Genomic DNA, 13,744 nt, shown 5'->3' on the forward strand with positions numbered 1-13,744 from the left:
TATTTATCCATTCCTCTGTTTTTTGTTTTAAAGATTTTATTTATTTATTTTTAGAGAGGGAAGGGAGGGAGAGAGGGAGGGAGGGAGAGAGAGAGAGAAAGAGAGAGAGAGAGAGAAAGAGAGAAAGAAACATCAGTGTGCGGTTGCTGGGGGTTATGGCCTGCAACCCAGGAATGTACCCTGGCTGGGAATCGAACCTGGGACACTGTGGTTCCCAGCCCGCACTCAATCCACTGAGCTATGCCAGCCAGGATTCCATTCCTCTGTTGATGGGCATTTTGGTTGTTTCTACTTTTTGGCTATTATGAATATTACGTCTATGAACATTGGTGTACAAGTATATTTTCAATCCCTGTTTTCAGGTTTTTTTGTGTATATATTTTAGGAGTGGAATTGCTGGGTCATTGTCTTTTTCTTAATGCTTTTCTTCAGGTGGAAGAATTTGGATGGATCTGAACAACTCTCAGTAGTATGTAAAATCTTTACATTTATTTCACTTAGCATAATGTTCTCAAGGTTCATCCATGTTGTAGGATTTGTGAGGATTTCCATTTTAATTCTCATTGTGATTTTTGAAGTTTTTGTTTTTATAGTACGACGTAGAAAACAATTTTTAAAAAGCACTCTGTAAAAGATTATGTTGTAATTGTAGAAGCAGGGAGTAGTAAAGAATTGGTTAAAATGAGCCATTGTTAGATAGCCTATGATTTCTGATTGTATAGGTCCCATACATCAGAGGATTACTGTGTGTGTTTTGATTGCATTTACATACATGGGCCTTAGTAGTTTTATAGTAAATTAAAATTTCCTTTATTTTACTCGGTTTTATTTATTTATTTTTTTTAGAGAGACAGGAAAGGAGGGAGAGAGGGAGAGAAACACCAGTGTGCAAGAGAAACATGGATCAGTTGCCTCTCGAGTGCCCCCTATTGGGGACCTGGCCTGCAACCCAGGCACAGCCTTTTGGTTTGCAGGTTGATGCTTAATCCACTGAGCCACAGCAGCCAGGGCTGTTATTAACTATATATAAAATGGAACATCTGAATAAAACACCAGCCTAATTTGTTTCCCTTTGGAAGGGGGATCTGTTGAGCCTACGGATATATGCTCTTAGAAATGTGAATTAGCCCTGGCTGGTGTAGCTCCGTGGATTGAGCATGGGCCTGTGAACCAAAGGGTTGCTAGTTTGATTCCCAGTCAGAGCACAAGCCTGGGTTGCAGGCCAGGTTCCCAGAGAGGGGCGCACAAGAGACAACCACACATTGATGTTTCTCTCCTTCTCTTTCTCCTTCCCTTCCCCTCTCTCTAAAAAAAATAAGTAAAATCTTTAAAAAAAGAAATGTGAATTAAAATGTTTTTCTGTGTAAATAGGAAGAAGGAAATTCTGGGAGTTACAAGTCCTAGTGTAGCTTCTGGTGAACTGATCGGATCCAAAATGTCATGTCCACTTCTGGACATTGTCTGGACAAAATAGGGAATATTTTGAGGCTGTTGAGCAGCTGTGAAATGTTTTGGAAATAATGTTCCAGGTAAAGCAAGTGGCAAACTGGCCATGCTTAGTTTGGAGAAGAGGATTGTGAGGGGAGTGCAGTGCAGTACTGAAAGGCCTCTTGTAGAAGAAGTTTCTTCTCATTATGAGGACTGATTTTAAACTAGTACAATAATTGCAAATTATCACTTTAAAAGTAGCAAGCTCTCTACTAGAGGACATGTCAAAAGTGGGAGTTGGTGTGAGAATTAAACGGTAATGCCAGTAACGACTAGTAACATTTTTTGAGCGCTTATAATTAGTTTACTGTTGTGCTGCCTCCATTACTTCATTTAATGCTCATAGCAATCCTGTGTCCTAAAGTAGGCACTGTTAGGATTACTATTTTAAAGTTGAGGAAAATGAGGTTTTGAGATGCTGACTAATCCCAAAAAACCATAGCGAGGCATAGTTTTAATATAAATATAGGCAGTTGGATTCTGAGCTCTTAACTACCATATTATACTAGTTTCCTGTTCTGATACTGTTTATGTATAGATAATGATATTGACTAGCTAAATTTAAGGAGCATTGTCTTTATGAATTTTAACTAAAAAAAGATTTTATTTCATCTTAAGGAGAGGGGAATGAAGGGAGAAAGAGAGGGAGAGAAACATCCATGCGTGAGAAAAACGGATCTGTTGCTTCTTGCACATGCCGCAATCATGGACTAGGCCACAACTCCGGCATGTGACCTGACTGAGAATTGAACCAGCAGCCTTTTGCTTTGTGGGATAATGCCCAAGCAACTGAAGCACACCAGTGAGGGCTAATTTTAACTCTTAATAAACAAGATAGGTACAAGGTTGAAAATCGGGTAAAATTACCTGGGGTCAAATTATGACTTCTTTTTTCTTTTAACATAAAGATTTTTTAAAATTTTTTGTAGAGAGAGGGGAAGGGAAGGAGAAAGAGGGGGAGAAACATGAATGTGTGGTTGCCTCTCACACGCACCCTGCTAAGGACCTGGCCCACAACTCAGGCATGTGCCCTGACTGGGGATCAAAGTGGCAACCCTTCGATTTGCAGGTCGGCACTCAATCCACTGAGCCTCACCAGACAGGGCGTGATTTCTGTATTATAGCCTATGATCTGATCTATTTTCCGAGATCAGATGAGATCGGGCTCATTTGGGGTGGTATGACCATCGACAGTCTAATCTGTTTGGTGGCACTGGGACTAAATTCTAGTGTTGGCATGGGGAGGATCAACCTGGAGCCTAGAATTTATTCTGGAATTCAGCATTTGTGTCCTGAGTGCTTATTGTGTGCAAGTCATTGTGTTAGTGCTGGGATGAGAGGGTTCTCCCCCCTTTGGTTCCCCCCCAACTCGGCTTATAGTCAATAACAAATACTTTCCAAATTGAATGACCTAATTTACTGGTTGATGTATAGTCTGTTGAGTTTTATTTAATATACTTTAGATCATTTATACTTTTGGACGTATTTACCTGTATGAATTTCCAGTCATTCCCTTCTTAAAATGCAAAAAAGAAAAAAAAAAACAAGACGAAAAATAGCCCATTTCTAGGGTTTTTTTTTTTTTAGCTAGAATTATAATCAATAGTTTACTTTTTACTGTCCTTAGTTCTTCTCCCAGGTCTGATATTCAGAACACTTGTTGACAGCAGAAGCAGAAAAAGAAGACAAAAGTAGGAGAAATTTTAATTTGCTTTCAAAATTAATGTGAAACACTTATTTGAAAAAGTTACTGATTTTAGAGTGAAAGAGGAAGGGGGAGGAGGGACAGAGAGAAGAAAAAAACATTGCTTTGTTGTTCTACGTCTCTGTGCCTTCCTTGGTTGCTTCTTGTATGTCCCCTGACTGCACGTTGAACCTGCAACCCTGACACATCCTGATGAGGGTCTAACCACCTGAGCTATACACTTTTGACACACTTTTAATCTCACAAAATACAGTTGACCCTTGTGTCACATGGAGGTTAGGGGTGTGTTGATACTGGCAGTTGAAAATCTGCTTATAACTTTCGACTCCCTACCAAAACTTAACTACAGCTAGCCTACTGTTGAATGGAAGCGTTACTGATAACGTAGTCAATTAACACACATTTTGTATGTTATATACTGTATTATTATAAAGTAAGCTAGAGAAAAGGAAATGTTAAGAAGATCATAAAGAAGATAACATACATTTACAGTATTGTATGAATTTATTGAAAAAAATACTGCCCTGGCCAATGTGGCTCAGTGGGTTGGGTGTTGTCCCACAAAATGAAAGGTCACTAGTTCAATTCCTGGTCAGGGCACATGCCTGGGTTGTAGGCCAGGTACCTGGTTTGGGGCATGTGGAGGCAGCCAACCGATCAGTGTTTCTTCCCTCACTCTTCAAAGTTTCTCTCCCTTTCTCCTTCCATTCTTCTTTCTCTAAAAATCAATAAATCTTTTAAAAGTTTTTTTGTATAAGTGGGCTTGTGCACATCAAACCCCGTGTTGCTAAAGAATCAACTGTAGTTTCAAGAACAAACAAAATTCCCCACACAGAAACCCCATTCAGTTTTGCTAAATGTCACTTTATAGCACAAGGGTCTAATCCAGGATTACATTTTCACCCAGTTGTCTGACATACTTCACTTGATAACAGTTCCTCAGTCTTTGAGTTTCATGCCCTTGACCTATTTGAAGACTACAGGGCAGTCATTTTATAAACTTGGGTTTGTCCAATGCATTTTGGGTAGGAATATCACAGTGTTCTCATTGTGTTCTGTTGGGTTGGACACGATGTTTGTCCTGGGACTGGTGTTAACTTTGATCACCTGGTTAAGATGGTGTGTGCCTTGTTTTCCTTTGTTGGTGAGTATTTTGTGTGGCAGTACTTTGGGATAATGAAAATACCTTTTTCTAGAATCAAGGAATCTCTGAGGCTGGGTATTTTTTTGTTTTTAATTTTTAGGATAGTGTACAGACTTAACAATTCCATTATAGTTGTTGTCTAAGTCCTGAAATGATGATATTTTTCTGAGATTTGAATATGAAACTGTTAAGAATTAGATTAAATTTACAGTGCGTGATGTGGTTTGAAGGAACATGGGGAATTAAGAACAGTCAGATCTGGATTAGATACTATTTAATAATTTTGTGGTCTTAGGCAATTTACATTGTATGTCCAAGTTACCAAATGTTGTTTTGTGGGGAAAAAAGGTGTGCTTTGTAAATTGTGTCAGGTAGATGCCACTCTTATAAATAAACACACCATGATACTAAGTTAATTTCTTTGGTATCATTCAGAAGACAGATTAGTATGGTCAGTGACTTACCTTGAACACATTTTCTGAGGTAGCTACTAATTGGACATAATTAGAACAAATGGTAGTGTGTTGAAAAATTTACGACAATTGTAAATTCTGTGTCAAAATCTGAACCAATCATACTAAATGTATACTGACATTTTAGGGTTAAGTTTCCTCTTCTGAAAAACATTACCTTTTGGTATGCAGTAATTACAGGTTGAACATGGAGTTATTTAAGTATGATTAATTTCAGAGGTAGAAAGACGACTCTTAAAAGATTGCCCTAATGTAGTATTGCATGATAATATAGGTAATATTAATGCGACTGAGTATTATTTAGGATGAAGTCAGCTGATTCAAGTGTGAGATCCTTTTCATTTATTTTAGGCATCATCATAGGACAGTTTGTAACAATTTACATGATGAAGCGTAACTTATTCTTAGTACTGATTTTGAAGAAATTATTTTATAAGTAGATTTTTTTAAAAGTTTGAGATTTCACTTCCTTTAGAATTAGATGATACTTGAAGTTACATTATACTTCTCACTGAAGATGTTTCTCTTAGTGTATATACAAGTATTTAAGACTGTGCTGGAGCCTGTAGTCATTAATTTTGTTGAAACTTCGTTTTACTAGCTTTTAATAAAATGAATTGGTAAATTTGAGTTTTACCTCATATACACAAAATAACCTGAGACTAGGTCTCAAACAATGGGCACAACTGGAAGACTGAAAAAACAAGGCAGAGATAGCTCATTTTAAAATCTGGCCCAGAGAAAGACCATCCACAGCAGGGGAAAGTCACACTGCAGTTTTTGGAGTAAAGGTCAAAAACTTAAGTTTGGATGGAAGATTTTCCTGTTAAAAGTATCCTCCTCCCTGCCTTAAGCCTGTCAGATAATTATAGAATTGAATACCATTACTTTTCTTTAACACTGTAGCCTTTGATGAGTAATATCCTAGTGGTAGGTATTTTAGCTTATTTTAAAGATTTTCTCAGTTTTAGTTGATCCAAGTATCTGGAGTTTAGTGCTGATAGCTGTAGTACAAAACATTGAGTTAGGAAAAGTTACAGATTTTTGAAATCTTTGTTTTTTATTTTTACTTTTTAATTAAAAATGTTTTAATTACAGTTTACATTCAGTATTATTTTGTATTAGTTTCAGGTGGTTAAACGTTCATATGCTTTCAAAGTGTTCCAATATTTTCAGTACCCACCTGGTACCATACATAGTGATTTTTGCAATCTTGAAGTTTTTTTCATCATACTTTTGTAAATGTACATACAGGGTAGATTGTAAGGAAAAATAACATAACTTTAGCACTCTGCAGAAAATTGTGAAAATAAGTTTTTCTGAAGAAAATAAAATAATGGTCCTGGTGCCTTGATCAATTCAGATTCATTTCCTTGTAGCTGAGGGTGAATCTGATCTTCAATTTTGTGTTACTAAGTCAAACTGTTATTATTATTATTATTTGTTTATTTATTTTTAGAGAGAGAGGAAGGGAGGGAGAAAGAGAGGGAGAGAAAACATCAGTGTGTGGTTGCTTCTCATGTGGCCCTCACTGGGGACCTGGCCTGTAACTCAGGCATGTGCCCTGACTGGGAATCAAACCAGCAACCCTTTTGTTCACAGCCTGCTCTCCATCCACTGAGCTACACCATCCGGTGCTCAAACTGTCATTTAAACCCAACTCTCACACTGTTTATCTGTTAAAGGAGAGAAGTTTGTCTGTTAGTGCCTGTCAGCAGTGTTTTGTGCTGTAAGTTACATGTTCATTAGACAGTTGTTCTGTAACACATTCACATGTTTATCTTTGAGCCAAATCCTTTATTTTCTCTGTAGAAAATGACTGATGTGGATATAAATCAGGTACTCCTCAACTCATCCATGATTTTTGTGTCACGAACAAAAAAGATTTTTGCTTCAGTTTGTTTGCAATGAAGGACAGTTAATTTACTGCCTAATAAAGATTGCCTAGTGTTACAGTCTAAGTACTATATAATTATTTACTTTGGGTTTTTTTTAACCTGTCTTTCGTTATTATTGTATGTGAAAGAGTTAATTTGGGATTTGGAGATATGGATTCTAGTCCTTTTTTATAAAATGAACTGGGTAACCTTAGTAAGATAGCTAATCTTTCTAGGTTGGGCTTATTTATAAAATAATACAACAAAATTGTTGCACTAAAATATCTTACATTTTCTTCTTGATTAGATTATACATTGTAAGTTTGAAATGGGAACATGTTTGTTGAAAAGAACATAATAGCACAAGGAAGAAAAGGTATGAATGTAATAAAAAAAACAACAACAGATCAGGGTTATGGTACCTCCCTCACTTACCAATCTGACCTAAAACTTAATTTGAAGCAGATGTGTGTTGAAAATTTAGTGATATTTTAGAGATTGACATAATAAAAAATATTCAGAGCAACACCAGTTTTTTTTGTTAAGAATGATGATAATGTGTGTGAAAATCTTCAAGAGCTCTTTGGCTCACTTTAATTTTTGTTATTCTGCTGTTCAGTATTAACAACAAGGATCAGTAAATTCAAAGCAGAAATATGGGCAAATGAAAAAATTATGTGCAATTAGTGATTGGCATATATTGAGGTAGAACAGACCAGTAAGGACACAGTGAAGCCTAATCCCTGAAATGGATCTCCAACCAGAAACACAAGAAGGTTTTAAAGAGTGGCTGGAGTCTGTTTTGAGAAAGATAAAAGAAGTCCATGCAGGTATCTATGAAACAATAGCTGACAAGGATAAAAGGTAAGGAAATGAAACAGGGACAGGCCAATTAGTTCATCTTTGATACTCATAAAGGAGGATTAAAATCAAATTAGGGACACAAAAGATAAAAACTCAGAATGGAAGGATGAAGGAAATTGAAAGAAGATGACTCAGGTACCTGATGTAGTTTGTGTTCCTGGTGTGCTTTTCTCATGCCTTTCTCCACTGAGGGTCCTGTTTTGCCTTGTGAGTAGCTGCCTGTGTTCCTATTTCATGTGGTTCTAGCTACAGTAGGCTTGGTTATGATAAGCTTGTGACACAAACTCCTAAAACTTTTGTGCAGAGAGTAGGAGGAAGATACAATAGTCTGTTGTGTCTGGGGTTACAGTACAGGTGTGCGGTCAACTTGAAGATGTTTGTGGCTGTTGCCTCTGTTTTTGGGCAGAAACCCATCTCATCTGCTCAAGTGAGGCAGGCTCACAGGGAGGGAGTAGAGATAGGGTTAGCTGTGTGTAGAGTCAGTGCAACCTTTAGACTGAATACTTAAAAATAAAAATAAAAATTCCCTTCCTTACCTGATATGGCTTGAATTGAGAATTTGTAGCCTCATAACCTGGCTAATTCATACCTTGTTCTTGAGAATGAAGGTCATTGTAAGGTGTGGTTCCTGGAGTTGGTGGAACTCAGAAGACTGTTATAAAATTATAAAGCCAAATGTTGGTAAAAATACCAAAAAGTTGATAAGGTAGAGAGGAATTTGGAGGGGTAATGTGAAAAGGCTAATATTAAAAAGAAAATGGGAACTCCAATATGAGAATTTAGAATTACCTTTGCCCTGTGGGTGTTTGCTAGTATCACCAAATTGACTTGAGGTTTGCAGACCTTGTGACATGAGAGGCTCAGGAATCAAAGTTCAGCCCTGCCTGGATGGCTCAGTTGGTTAGAGCATCATCCCAATAAGCCAAGGTTGTGGGTTTGATCCCTGGTCAGGGTACATACAAGAATCAACCAATGAATGAGTAAATGGAATAACAAATTGATGTTTCTCTCTCTCTAAAACAAACAAATAAATAAATAAAAATAAAATGTTCTGGTTAATGACAAAATAGCACACTATTTAAAAAAAGAAAAAAGAAAGAAATCAAAGTTGAAAACCTGCACAAAATTCAGGGGTTATATTGGAGACTCTTCTCATTAAGCTGGAAGTGCAAAAAAGAAGTAAACCAGCTTACATCCCTATTTGTGGTCTGGGTTAACATCTTCTTGGTAGTCCAGGGAGCCTGAAGCCTTGAACTGGGATTATGGTGATCCCAGGCAGGTAGTATTTCCAGGTACCTGGAGGAAACTACCTTCATTGTGGGCCTGAAATTTAAAATAATTTATTAATGTAAAGTTGTCAGGACATAGTAAAAGATAATCGGGAATACATGGGATCGAGTATCATGAGTATGAGCAAGAACCGCCTGAAACAACAGAAATATACCTACAAAACTTGAGATTTTTAAGTTATTAGAGACTATGAAACAATTATCCCTATTATGTTTAAAGACATTTGTCAAGCTAGAAATTCTTCAAGGAGTAGGAAATGATAAAATGTGACATAGCAACAAATAGAAATCCTAGAAATGGAAGTTATAAATGGAGTAAAAGTTCGGTAGGTGGTTTTAATAACAGAATAAGCAGAGGTGAAGAATTAGTGACCTAGAAGATAAGTTAGAAGATAAGATAGTGTTTAGCTCAGAGAGAAGACTATACAAGAGGGGAAGAGATTTAAGGACTAACATGGAGTTAATCTGAGTCTCAGTAGGATAGGAGATAGAAAAGGGGGTGAGATAGTACCTGAAGAGTCAATCCTTGAGAATTTGCCACAACTGCATGTTAGTAATCCTTAGTCAAGAAGCCCAGAGAATGACAGACATACTGGATAAAAAGAAATTTGTATCCAGACACACAATGAAACTAGAAAACCAAAGTCAAAGAAAACATCTTTAAAAACAAGGGTGGGGGAGTGGCGATTACCTTCAAAGTATACTATAGATGAGTTCTGAATAGCAACAGTGGGAGCCAAAAGATAATGGAATAACCTCCATGTGCTGAAAGAAACTACTTGTAACCGTGACTGGTGTGGCTCAGTGGCTTGGGCATTGTTTCCGCAGTCCGAAAGATACCTTGTCTGTTTGGTTCCTGATTAGGACACATGCCTGCATTGTGGGCCAGATCCCTGGTGGGGGGGCTTCGTGTGAGAGGAAACCGAGGCAACCTATTGATGTCTGTGTACCTCTCTGCCTCCCTTCCCCTCTCTCTAAACATAATAAATTTTTTTTTTGGTTTGCAAGATTTTTTAAAATTTTATTTTAATCATTGTTCAAGTACAGTTTTCTCCCTTTTACTCCCATTCCAGCCCTCCCACCCATCCCTCCCCACTTCCCTCCCATTACGACCGTCCCCCTAGATTTTGTCCATGTGTCCTTTAAATTTGTTCCTGTAAACCCTTCCCATTCTCCCCTGAAATTCCCTCTTCTCTCCCCTCTGGTCACTGTCAGCCTGTCCTCTATTTCAGTGTCTTTGGTTATATTTTGCTTGTTTCTATGTTTTGTTGTTTAGGTTCCTGTTAAAGGTGAGATCATATGGTATTTGTCTTTCACTGCCTGACTTATTTCATTTAGCATAATGCTTTCCAGCTCCATCCATGCTGTTGCAAAGGGTAGGAGCTCCTTCTTTCTTCCTGCTGCATAGAATTCCATTGTGTAAATGTACCATAGTTTTTTGATCCATTCATTTACTGATGGGCATGTAGGTTGCTTCCAGCACTTAGCTACTGTAAATTGTGCTATGAACATTGGGGTGCAAAAGTTCTTTTCTATTGGTGTTTTAGGGTTCTTAGGATATAGTTCCAGCAGTGGAATTGCTGGGTCAAAAGGCAGATCCATTTTTAGTTTTCTGAGGAAGTTCATGCTGCTTCCCATAGTGGTTGTACCAGTCTGCAGTCCCACCAACAGTGCACTAGGGACTCCTTTTCTCCACAACCTTTTCAACACTTGTTGTTTGTTGCTTTGTTTATGACGGCCATTCTGACTGGGTAGAATCTTAAAAGTAATTGTCAACCTAGATTTCTATTTCAATGAAAATATCTTTCGAAAATAAGGGAAATTTTCGTAAATAACAGTTTGCCCTAAGAAAGAGCATTCTAAGGGATTTAACTTCAAGCAGAAGAAAAGTCTAAGATACAAGAAGGAATGAGCAAAGAATGGCATAAATGTGGTTAAATGAAAAATTGAGACAAAAATACTGCATTTCCAAATACAGAATTAAAATAAACATAATAGAAAAGCTGAATAATTAAGAACCTGCATCTACATAATGATTACCAGAATTAAAAGAACAGACTGGAATAGAAAATTTTTGGCCATTTATGCAAATATGTAGTTATCAGACATTAGTTTAGGAATGGCTTACATGATGAGTCACCCAAGAAGAAATACAAAAACTATGAAAAGTGTTTCTGTAGTAAGCAGAGAAATTAAACAATTTTAGTGTAATGAAGTATTCATAGTGATTAGGTCATAGACCAAAATATTAGTGAGACTGAATTTAGTATATATAAACTTTTCTGGTAGCTATTAAAAATTTTGGCATTATGTATGAAGATTCATAATGATGTTCATGCTATTTATTTCATATTTCAGTATTAAGAATTATAAAATATGGAAATAAAAAGGCAAAAGCTAACTTATATACGAGGATGTTAAGAAAATGGTGTTGCATTTTGGTGCCAGTTGATCATTGAGGGAAGGTCACTGCACCCGTTGTGGGTTAGGCTCTTCGGAATTTTATTAATTTATCCTAAGAATCTGTGTCTCTGATGTCTCACATCCATGTTAATCGTAGCTTATCGCAAGACTGTATTTCTATGTTCAATTTCTCAGGGAATCTACCTTGCTACCTGCTTCCATATGGACACCCTTGTGCCAGTAATCTTTGGAGATTGGCAGTGAAGAATGCTCATGTGGAGTTGGATGGACCTTTGTATACTGGCTCGTGTTCCCCTAAGTTCTCTTTTCCCTCGGTTAACTCATTCTTCTACTATAGCTACCACCATGGTGGTTCAAGGGGGCATGAGAATTTATTCAACACCGATTAATCTCTATAGCAGTCCAAAAGTTTTTGTGATCATGAAAATGCTCTTTGTCTGTGAACTTCAATATAGTAACCACTAGGCACATGTGGCTGCTGAGCACTTGAAGCGTACCAGTGCTTCTGAGGAACGGAATTTTAAATTCTATTTAATCTTAACTAATTTAAGTCTAAATAGCTACATGTGGCTATTGGCTACCATGTGGGATAGCACACACATAGAGGGACGCCGTTCCTGCTGGTCCTTGACTACTGATTTTCTGCCTTGGATGATTACCTTCTTCCTTATAAAGAGAGATGCCCTTTTCTCCCCACACCACTCCTCTCTCAAGGCAGCATCAATCACAGTGGGGGAAGCAAGTACATTATGTTGCAAATGCAGAAACCAAAGTTGTTTTCTTATCTAACATTGGCTTCAACATGTGAATTGTCCCAGTTTAATTGTTCTTCCATTTCTGTTTAAAAAGATTTCAGGAGGTCAAGTCATCCTTTTTGTATTTAATGTTTTATGGAGTACATGATCATTTTGGTCATTTTCCCTTTTGTTCCAAAGAACTATAACTGGTGAAGTTCAGAGGTACAAATCTTGCTTACTTGCATTACTTATGAGTGCAGAGCTAAATATCCCATTCTAGTTCCTTTAAATTTTTTGTTTCATGGTCTCTCATGGGAGAATAGTGACTAGATGTTTCTTTTTTGTCTGTCCAACTCATTTGAACATGAGGGTGCTCTGAAAGGTCAGGAACTTTCACAGTAAATGGCTGATTTAATCTTGCTTCTCTGTTCATAGAAAGGGAGCCTGGGTGCCACCCATTGGAGTTGCAGATTTTGTTAGTAGTCTGGGTAACCCACAACTGGCTTTCTTGGTGGCTGGTTCTGTGAGGACCAATGCCTCGTGCCTCAGAGGCTTACAACACTGGCCTGGTATGTCCTCTGATGTTTGTCATCGCCACTGTGTGACGCAGTATTTTCTTTTTGGGAAAGGGCGAAGAGAGAGAGGCAGCAGTCAGTGAATGATGGGCATGGGGAAAGTGTTTTATGAATAGTCTTGACTAAAGGGAAATAACAAATAACCTCTTGGGACTGGCAAAGAGCAGTTCAGCGAATTTGCTGTTGTGATCCAAACTCACCCATTTCTGCAGAGCAGAAAGCCCCAAACAGAATGTGCTGTTTTCTGTCAAGCCTGAGTGAACTTGGTGACCTCAAGGTTCTTGCCTTTGAAGATGCTTCCTGAAAAGTTCTGCTAATGGGATAGGACCTCTCATTGCTTGTGGCACCCCTGTGGGACTATTGGTGTGGCAGCTGTCTCCTGTTTCTTAACATTAAGTGTGAATGACATCATATCAGATTTATGACATTTTAAAGTGAGAAGTGGACATAGGTGTAAAATTGCCCTAGTGTTATGTTCTGGCTCTGATAGTGGATATATGACCTTGATAAGTCACTGCATTTGTAAATTGAGAACACTTTTGTGGGAGAATTAAAAGGAAAATGAGATCATTAAGAAATATGAACTTTCAGAAATAATGACAGCATTCTAAACTAACATTTTGATTATGGAACAGGAATATGCAGTTGTCCATTTTGACTGAGCTACATTTTAATATAAATTTATTTATCCAAGAGAAAAGAATTAGGGAAAACTTTTTCTGATTTAATTACTTTCTTGCTTGATGCTTTTCCTGATGCTGTCTCCATTCAGAATAGAGATCTTGTTTTGAGAAACAAAATTACCTCTATTTGTTCATAGATATGTGGTGATAAGTGTCAGTTGGTTTTATTACCATTTTTTATTAGTCAACTTTCATTTCCTCAGTTATGTATACTTTATTATTTGTTGATGCCTAAATCTAGTATAGCAGTTAATTTACATGGTAACAGATGGAAGATAGTTCATAGTTTTAATTTTTTTCAAGATTAAAAAAATTATTTTTAGAGGCAAGTTTTTGGTAACAGTAGAACATCCTATTTTTAAAATATATTTTATTGATTATGCTATTACAGTTGTCCCATTTTCCCCCTTTAAACCCTTCTACCCTGCACACCGCCTCCCACCCACATTCTCCCCCTTTAGTTCATGTCCATGTGTCATAAGTTT

At 37.3% G+C, this 13,744-nt stretch overlaps 1 protein-coding gene across 13 annotated transcripts in view; it reads left to right on the forward strand.

Moving 5' to 3' along the window:
• Positions 1-13,744, forward strand: part of LOC114510426 (general transcription factor II-I) — a 116,265-nt gene that overhangs the window by 11,815 nt on the left and 90,706 nt on the right. The window lies entirely within an intron of this gene.

Source organism: Phyllostomus discolor, chromosome 3 (genome assembly GCF_004126475.2).
Source record: "Phyllostomus discolor isolate MPI-MPIP mPhyDis1 chromosome 3, mPhyDis1.pri.v3, whole genome shotgun sequence".
Classification (NCBI taxonomy): domain Eukaryota; kingdom Metazoa; phylum Chordata; class Mammalia; order Chiroptera; family Phyllostomidae; genus Phyllostomus; species Phyllostomus discolor.